This window comes from Macaca fascicularis, chromosome 5, assembly GCF_037993035.2.
Source record: "Macaca fascicularis isolate 582-1 chromosome 5, T2T-MFA8v1.1".
Taxonomy (NCBI): Eukaryota; Metazoa; Chordata; class Mammalia; order Primates; family Cercopithecidae; genus Macaca; species Macaca fascicularis.
In genome coordinates this window covers 93774256-93783938 of record NC_088379.1, presented here as the reverse complement: position 1 = coordinate 93783938, position 9683 = coordinate 93774256, and the positions used below count along the sequence as shown (strand labels likewise).

The 9683-nt window shown below is 43.6% G+C and overlaps 1 protein-coding gene and 1 non-coding gene across 5 annotated transcripts in view; one reads left to right on the top strand and one right to left on the bottom strand.

Annotated features, from left to right (window-relative positions):
- The first annotated feature begins 598 nt into the window (after positions 1–598).
- ABCG2 (ATP binding cassette subfamily G member 2 (JR blood group)) overlaps positions 599–9683 on the top strand; it is a 142202-nt gene continuing 133117 nt past the window's right edge. For all 4 annotated transcript variants that reach the window (XM_074040117.1, XM_074040106.1, XM_074040119.1 and 1 more), the window contains exon 1: positions 599–1111. The gene's annotated coding sequence lies outside the window, so the exon portion shown is untranslated. The remainder of the gene's footprint in view (positions 1112–9683) is intronic.
- Positions 5079–5185, bottom strand: LOC123573733 (U6 spliceosomal RNA). Its single transcript, XR_006698471.1, has one exon. It is a non-coding gene; the product is annotated as a U6 spliceosomal RNA (small nuclear RNA).

The following is a 9683-nucleotide window of genomic DNA, read 5'->3' as shown; positions in this document are numbered from 1 at the left end:
GAGATCCTATCTCAGAAAAAAAAAAAAAAAAAAGCCAAGTTTGGTGGCTCATGCTTGTGATCCTAGCACTTTGGGAAGCTGAGGTGGGAGGACTGCTGGAGGCCAGGAGTTCGAGACCACCCTGGCCAATATAACAAGACCCTGTCTCTATTTAAAATACACACACACACACACACACACATACACACAGAGACAGACAGAGACAGAGAGAGAGAGAGAGAGAGAGAGAAATGCCTATTTAGTACAGTCTTGACTTCCTATTTTACTTTTGGTTTAGGAAAGAATAACTTGAAAAGTATAGCATGCTCCAAGTATACAGCTGCTCGGTCCTCTTTAGATCTCTGGTGGGCCTTTGCACTGAAATCTAACTCTGTCTTTGTTTTGGTTTAATTCACTTCCTTTTCAAATCTATGTCCTAGTCCTGCTTGGTTTTTGTGTGTGTGTGTGTGCTAGAAGGCAGGGCCTGTGAGAGGAGACCCTCAGTTACATTAGGGTTAACCAAGCACAGGAAGTTTACGCACAGAGCAAAGCCATTCGCTAGAATTGGTTTTGATCCTTCCGTTTCGAAAATAAAGTTGCTGTTTGTGTTGGAGATGCTGTCATCAGAATTCCGCGGCACAAAGAGAAAGATATAAAAATATCTCTCTGACATGAACTTTCCCTTTTCTATCCCCTTGCTAGGAATGTCAGAAGAGAATCCCACGCTGACTGGAACCATTAGGTCTTTTGTTTGAATCCCAGTGATCAAGAAAGAAATGTGGTTAATAGTCAGTCAGTAGTAGAGAAAAAAGGAACCCAAGGAGATAGAAGAGCTGTTAATTTCACTCTGGACATTTCCTCGAGGCAGTTTACTGGGAAAACCTCAATGCTCCCTGGTAGCTGCAGGATCTACTTTGGGGGCTGCCAAGTTTCCTCTCTCATTCTTTCTCCTGCCCCAAGAGCAGGCAGGAAGGAAAGTTCCTGGACTAATACTCGTCTGTTTAGTAGGCGTGGGTCTTGGTTGAAGTCTCTCTAGGAAAACTCGCAAGTGTAGAAATCTTCTCCGTATTACCACTGTCTCTGCACTGAGATCTGCTGCTTTGCTTCCAACGTTTCACACATCATAATTGAGGTGAGTTGTTTTTGTTTTTTCCAATCTTCATACTTCTTAGGAAATCTTGATTCTTTTTTGATATGTGCTTTAACAAATGTGTCACTTAAATCAGTGCTTCTCATACATGAACGTGCATATGTATCACCTGTTGATCTTGCTGAAACGCAGGCTCTGTAGAACTCAGGGGGCCTGGGGTGGGCCTCTGATTCTGCACATCTCAGCTGACCTCTATGGACCACACTTTGAGTAAAAAGCGCTGAAACTCTGTAGGTTTCTTGCTTTTTTGGAAGGGGCTGGTCATTATAGGCAGGATAAGGGTATTTGGCTGAGCACATGATTTATGTTGAGCACCTGAGAAGACAATCAGACAACATCCCTTTCCTGGTTGTACCTACTTTGATGGCTATGTCTGTGCTTTGGGGTTTCTGTTAAGCAGCTCCTAGGTGTGGTAAGCCAGATTACCCTAAGTGAGAGAGGATGTTGGGCTTCTCCTTAGATTATATAGGCCACTTGGAGCAGAGCCAGAAATCCTTTTGTAATTTTTGTAATTTTAGTGTTAACTGACTATATCATGCCTCATCTGGTGTGGCTTGTGGTCACTCTGAACATTTCAGCTTCAATTAAAAATATGGCCGGGTGTGGTGACAGTGCGAGACTCCATCTCAAAATATATATATATGGCCAGGTGCGGTATAATCATGCCTGTAATCCCAGCATTTTGGGAGACCGAGGCAGGTGGATCATCTGAGATCAGGAGCTCGAGACAAGCCTGGCCAACATGGTGAAACTTTGGCTCTACTAAAAATACAACAATTAGCTAGGAGTGGTGGCACACATCTGTAATCCCAGCTACTTGGAAGGCTGAGGCAGGAGAATCACTTGAACCCAGGAGGCAGAGTTTGCAGTGAGCCAAGATCGCACCATTGTACTCCAGCCTGGGTGACAAGAGTGAAACTCCGTCTCAAATAATAATAATAATAATAATAATAATAATAATAATAATGATGCATGCTAGAAAAAATAGCTGATTTATTTCTCTTACCATTCGGAATTGAAGATTATAAGGCATATGAATCTATTACATTGTTGAAAATCAGTTTGCACAGGGAATAGGAATGTATTTTATCCTCCTGTAACAGGCCTAGTAGTGTTCTTTAAATTCAGTATGTTTCCTGCCCTAAACAATATACAGTTATCTGAAAGTTGCCTTTAACCCAAAAGAAACAAGCCAAGAGGAAAAAAGAGAATGGAGAGGAAATATATCTATTGTGTACCCAGTTGAGGGGAGAAAAAAGCAATGAAAAAAAGTGGAGAGAAAAGGAGAAAGGTGGCCAGGAGGTGACAGGAGACACAGCTTCACAAAATGAATAAAAGAAAACCTAGCCTGGAAATAACATCTTTCCTACACATTCATGGGAGTTCTCCTAGAGTAGTAGCTTGTGTCTTTTTTAGTTGGAAAAGTGTGATGGAGACAGAGTAGATAAGTTGTAAATTTTGTTTTTCTATTTTTGTATAGAAACGGGGTCTCACTATGTTGTCCAGGCTGGTCTCAAATTCCTGGGCTCATGCAATCCTCCTATCCCGGCCTCCTGAAGTGCTGGGATTACAGGTGTGAGTCACCATGTCCAGCCAATTTTGTTGTTCTAGTGAACATGCTGAAGCCGTTTGTCATAAATCAAGGAAGGGCTATACAAGCGACAGTCAGAGGGGTATGCAGGCCTGGTGAGGCCTGGTATGAATCCATGGAACTGTGTCCGGAGCTGGTTTCTTCCGGTGGGTTCTTGGTCTTGCTGACTTCAAGAATGAAAGCATGGACCTTCACCGCGAATGTTATGGCTCATAAAGGTAGTGTGGACCCAAAGAGCGAGCAGCAGCAAGATTTATTATGAAGAGTGAAAGAACAAAGCCTCCACAGTGTGGAAGGAGACCAAACTGTTGCTGGTGTTGGTGGCCAGCTTTTATTCCCTTATTTGGCCCCACCCATGTCTTGCTGATTGGTCCATTTTACAGAGTGCTGATTGGTCCATTTTTACAGAATGCTGATTGGTGCATTTACAATCCTTTAGCTAGACACAGTGTGCTGACTGATGCCTTTACAATCCTCTAGCCAGACAGAAAAGTTCTCCAAGTCCCCACTGGACCTAGGAAGTCCAGCTGGTTTCACCTCTCAGAACCACTGCCAGACAGACAGGAATCTCTTCTGTTTGAACTAAGTTTCAAATAACATTCCCTTCTGTTATGGTCTATAATCAGAGGTGTTATGAAAAACCGTAACCCTTGTAGCATAAGCACTGACTGATCAGAATACAAGCTAGCTGTAATCAGCCCATCCAACAGCAGACGGTGGGTAGGCAGTAAGCATGTGTGGGGCTGAGTATCAGCCTAAGCTATCCCAGGTCTGAACTAGACCTTTTTGGGGTAGAAATTGTAAGGCTGCAGATGACTTTAGAGACATAGAGTCTGGTTTCCACCATCATCTGCCAACTCTCTGGACCCGTTTTCTCGGATGAGGCCATTTCCCTCTCTTTTCAAGCCTGGAGTAATCCCTCAGTCCAGCTGTCTACTCCTGCAGCTGATACTATAGAAAATAAGAGTTCCCCTAGGGAACTACAAGACTCAAAATCCCATCTGCTTCCTGAACAGGAGAAGGGCAAGTGCATATATCGTTTTGTGAAGTGTTACAGCAGAAAATGAAACCTGATTACCACATTATCCAACTGTACAAAGCACTGTCTCATACATTATCCCCCTTGACTTTTCACAACTTTCCTGGAGTATATGGGTCAAGGAGATTGTTATTTCAACCTCTGAATGGAGAAACGAAGGTCCCAGTGAAGCAATTTGCCAAAGGCACACAGCTGGTCTGTGGGTGTGCTGGGATTCAAACTCAACACTGGTTTGCTCTGAGTTCAGGTGCATCCTGTACTTTTCTGGCCTCGGCATCTTCTCAAGACTTCTGATGACCTCTTGTTCTGTACAAGGGTTTGTTACCTTTTATGTCATAATTTGAAATCTTTGCATTAAAAATAATCCTATTTCTACTTTTTTGGTCAAAATTACTCATGTGTTTGTCTTAAGCTTTGTCTCCATTAAGGTCTTTACTCCCCAGGAAAAAAAAATGTTTGAGACTAATGCTTCTCAAACTTTCTCAGGCTTAGATGTCACCTGGGGAGCTTGCTAAAACTCAAATCCTTGGGCTCCAACTCCAGAGATTCTGCTTCCTAGGGCAGGCCCCAGGCATGGGAATTGGCATTCTAATAAGCTCCCAGGTGATTTTAGTGCCACCACTCAGAGATCACACCTTCAAACAAAAGTCACAGCTTCAGTTAATATTTTAAAAAAGTACATTTACGGTTTAGTGAGGGGGGCGTAGTGTACTTTTGTATACGTATATTATTTATTTATCTAATTTTTTTTGAGACAGAGTTTCGCTCTTGTTGGCCAGCTGGAGTACAATGGCATGATCTCAGCTCACTGCAGCTTCTGTCTCCTGGGTTCAGGCACTTCTCCTGCCTTAGCCTCCCAAGTGGCTGGAATTACAGGCGCGGGCCACCAGGCCTAGCTTGTTTTTGTATTTTTAGTAGAGATAGGGTTTCACCATGTAGGCCAAGCTGGTCTCGAATGACTGACCTCAGGTGATCCACCCACCTCGGCCTCCTAAAGTGCTGGGATTACAGGAGTGATATTTATTTTTATTTTAAAATTTTTTTTAGACAGGGTATTGCTCTGTTGCCCAGGCTGGAGTACAGTCGCATGAACATGGCTCACTACAGCCTCTACCTCAAGGCTTCCACATCAACCTCCTGAGTAACTGGGACCACAGGCATGCGCCACTACACACAGCGAATTTTTAAATTTTTTTGTGGAGGCTGGGTCTTGCTATGTTGCCCAAGATGGTCTCAAACTCCTGGGCTCAAATTCTTGATTCTCCCGCCTCAGTCTCCCAAAGTGCTGGGATTACAGGCTTGAGCCATGGCTTGTCTTTTGAAATATAAGATGCTTCATAAATTTGCCTGTTATCCTTGCACAGGGGCCAAACTAATGTTCTTTGTATCATTCCAATTTTAGTATATATGCCGCTGAAAGGAGCATGTTAGTGTGCCTAATAATAGATTATCATGCCAGAATTCCTGGGTTTCAATATTAATGCTATCACATGTGCAAGCTATGAGATCCTGGGAAAGGATTCTTATGCCTCAGTTGCCTAATCTAAAAAATGGGAATACTAATACTACCTACCTCTTAGGGTAGTTGTGAGGACTAAATGAGTTAGCAGTGCAGGACACAGAGTATCTCTGTGAGTTTGCTATGATTATCACTAAGTCTTGCTCAATAATTATACTTTACAATAGAAACACCAACAACAGGCTGGGTGTGGTGGCTCACGCCTGTAATCCCAGCACTTTGGGAGGCCGAGATGGGCGGATCACGAGGTCAGGAGATCAAGACCATGCTGGCTAACATGGTGAAACCCCGTCTCTACTAAAAATAGAAAAAAATTAGCCGGGCGTGGTGGTGGGTGCCTGTAGTCCCAGCTACTCGGGAGGCTGAGGCAGGAGAATGGGGTGAATCCGGGAGGCAGAGCTTGTAGTGAGCCGAGATCGCACCACTGCACTCCAGCCTGGGCGACAGAGTGAGACTCAATCTTAGGAAAAAAAAAAAAAAAAAAAAAACACCAACAACAAGATTCACACAGATATCAAACGTTCTTCTTGGATGTAGGTGTTGCCCCAGGTTTAATCACGGTCAAACATGTTCTTATGTGTGTAAATGTGAAGGATTAGTTGTCCTGGGCTGTCAGCTAGCCTGGTTATGCAGGACTTTCCACATCATTCTGACAGATTGGACTTGACCCTGAGAGTAATGAAAAGCCATCAACGCAGCTTCAAGCTGGGAAGTGCAATCAGAATTGCATTTTAGAAATGTCTCTTGCTGTAGCATAGATGCTGTAGCATAGGTAGGAAGAAGGTGAGGCTGGAGGCAGAAACCTGTTTGAATAGACTGTTTCAATAGTCCCAGAGGGAAATAATAAGACTTAAACTAAGCGATATGGTTTGGCTGTGTCCCCACCCAAATCTCATCTTGAATTGTAGCTCCCATAATTCCATGTGTTGTGGGAGGGACCCTGTGGGAGATAATTGAGTCATGGGGCCAGTTCCCCCATACTGTTCTCCTGGTAGTGAATAAGTCTCACAAGATCTGATGGTTTTATAAGGGGAACTTCAACACTATTTTATGTTATTTTTCTTATTAATATAAGAAGACAGGAATGTCAGGCCTCTGAGCCCAAGCTAAGCGATCATATCCCCTGTGACTTGCATGTATACATCCAGATGGCCTGAAGTAACTGAAGGATCACAAAAGAAGTGAAAATGGCCTGTTCCTGCCTTAACTGATGACATTACCTCGTGAAATGCCTTCTCCTGGCTCAGAAGCTCCCCCACTGAGCACCTTGTGACCCCCTGCCCCTGCCCGCCAGAGAACAACCCCCTTTGACTAATTTTCCATTGCCTACCCAAATCCTATAAAACAGCCCCACCCCTATCTCCCTTCACTGACTCTCTTTTCAGACTCAGCCCGCCTGCACCCAGGTGAAATAAACAGCCTTGTTGCTCACACACAAACAAAGGGATGAAACCCCTTTCACTTGGCTCTCATTTTCTCTCTTCCCTGTCACCATGTAAGATGTGCCTTTTGCCTTTCACCATGATTGTGAAAGGTATGTGTATTCCCCAGCCATGTGGAACTGTGAGTTCATTAAACCTCTTTTTCTTGACAAATTACCCAGTCTCGGGTATGTCTTTATCGGCCGTGTGAGAATGGACTAACACACTAAGGCAGTAGGGTAAAGCACTGAGCAGAGATCCCATCAGGAGCCTGTCATGACTCATAGGATACCATATTAAAATGCTTAGCTTATGCTTCCTGTCTACATTGAAGCCCTGTGAGAACTAAGATAGAGTCTATCTCTATGGAGCCCCAGCCCCAGCTCATAGTAGGTCCTTGATAGCTATTTGGGGAATAAATGGGTAAAGAATAGATGAAATCCTGCTGTGGTCTCCAAGGCTCTGTGATCTGGCCCCTGCCCCTTTCTCCAACCTCATCATGCTTCACTCTCCTCATTGTTCTTATCACATTGCCTTCCTCCAGGCCTTTGGAAATGCCAAACTGTGACTTCTATCTAGTGTAGGGGTTGGCAAACTACTGCCTTTGTGACAAATCCTTCTTGCTAACTTTTTATGAATAAGTTTTATTGGAACACAGCCATACCCACTTATTTATGCATTGTCAACAACCGCTTTAGTGCTGCAACAGCAGAATAGAGGAGTTGTGACACAGCCCATACAATACAGCCTGTGAAACCCAAAATATTCACTACCTGGCCCTTTACAAAAAAAAAAGTTTGCCAACCCCTGCTGTAGTCCTTTGAATTTGCTGTGACCTCTGATTTAAAACTCTACTCTCAATAAAGTACCCTCAACACAGTAATCAAAACAGTGTGGTCCTAACATAAAGACAGACATCCAGATCAGTGGAATAGAATAGAAAGCCCTGAAATAAACCCTCACATAGCCAGGTGTGGTGGCTCACGCCTGTAATCCCAGCACTTTGGGAGGCTGAGGTGGGCAGATCATGAGGTCAGGAGTTTGAGACCATCCTGGCTAACACGGTGAAACCCTGTCTCTACTAAAAATACAAAAAATTAGCTGGGCGTGGTGGTAGGCACCTGTAGTCCCAGCTACTCGGGAGGCCGAGACAGGAGAATGGCGTGAACTCAGGAGGTGGAGCTTGCAGTGAGCCAAGATTGCACCACTGCACTCCAGCCTGGGTGACAGAGCGAGACTCCATCTCAAAAAAAAATAAAATAAAAATAACCCTCACTCATATGGCCAAATGGTTTTTGACGAAGGTGCCAAGACCATTCAATGGAGAAAGAACAGTCTTTTCAATAAATGGTGCTGGGGAAACTGGATAGCCACATGCAAAATAATAACATTGGACCCTTACCTTACACCCTATACAAAAATTATCAAAGACACAAAGAGCTAAAACTGTAAAACTCTTAGAAGATAACATAGGGGAATGCTTCATGACATTGGCTGTGGCAGTGATTTACTGGGTATAACACCAAAAGCACAGGCAACAAAATAAAAACTAGATAAACTGGATTTCATCAAAATTTTAAAAAAATAAAAAACTTTTATGCATCAAAGAAGGACACTTTTGGCCCAGTGTGGTGGTGCACACCTACAGTCCCAGCTATTCTAGAGGCTGAAGCAGGAGGATCGCTTGAGCCCGGGAAGTCGAGGTTGCAGTGAGTCATGATCATGCCACTGCATTCCAGCCTGGGCAACAGAGAGACACCCTGTTTCAAAAAAACAAACAAAAAAGGAGGACACTTTTTACTTTTCTTTTATCTTTTGCTTTTTTGTTTTTGTTTTTGTTTTTTTTTGAGACAGGGTCTTACTCCCATTGCCCAGGCTGGAGTGCAGTGCCACCATCTCGGCTCATTGCAGCCTCAACTTCCCCAGCTCAGGTGCCCCTCCCACCTCAGCCTTCCTAGTAGCTGGGACTACAGGCACCTGCCACTATACCCAGATAATTTTTTGTATTTTTTAGTAGAGAAGGGGTTTTGCTATGTTGCCCAGGCTGGGCTCAAGTGATCCACCTGCCTTGGCCTCCCAAAGTGCTAGGATTACAGGCGTGAGCCACTGTGCCCAGTCTGGACACTTTCAAGACAGTTAAAAGACAACCCACATAATGGGAGAAAATTATATATTTGATAATCAGTTCATATCCAGAATATATAAAGAACTCCTACAGCTTAACAAACAAACAAAAAAATGATTAAAAAGTAGGCAAATACCTTGAATAGACATTTCTTCAAAGAAAATATATAAATGGCTAATAAGCATATGAAAAGATGCTCACCATCACTAGTCATTAGGGAAATGCAAATCAACACCATGATGAGACACCACTTCACCCCGATAAGGATGGCCATTATTTGAAAAAAAAAAATTGCCTTTCTGGTGGTTCTGACCTCCCCATGTGAACATACCTCGTGCAAAAATTCTCTTTCATCCCTCTCCAGATGAGGAAAAGAGGAAATACAAGAAGAGGTGCCGGGTACAGAGCCCCAGTTCCTACTTTAGGGATGCGAAATGCCCAGGATGCTATAATCACCATGCTCATTAGCTATGCACACACAGTAATGGTGTGTGTTGGTTGCTTGTATTAGTCTGTTCTCACACTGCTATGAAGAAATACCTGAGACTGGGTAATTTATAAAAGAAAGAGGTTTAATTGACTCACAGTTCCACAGGGCTAGGGAGGCCTCAGTAAACTTACAATCATGGCAGAAGGGGAAGCAAACACATCCTTATTCACATGGCAGCAGCAACAAGTGCTGAGTGAGGGGGCAGAAAGGCCCTTATACAACCATTAGATCTCGTGAGAACTCACTCACTATCATGAGAACAGCATGAAGGTAACTGCCCTCATGATTCAATTACCTCCTACTGGGTCCTTCCCATGACATGTGGGGATTATGGGAACTACAATTCAAGATGAAATTTGGGTGAGGACA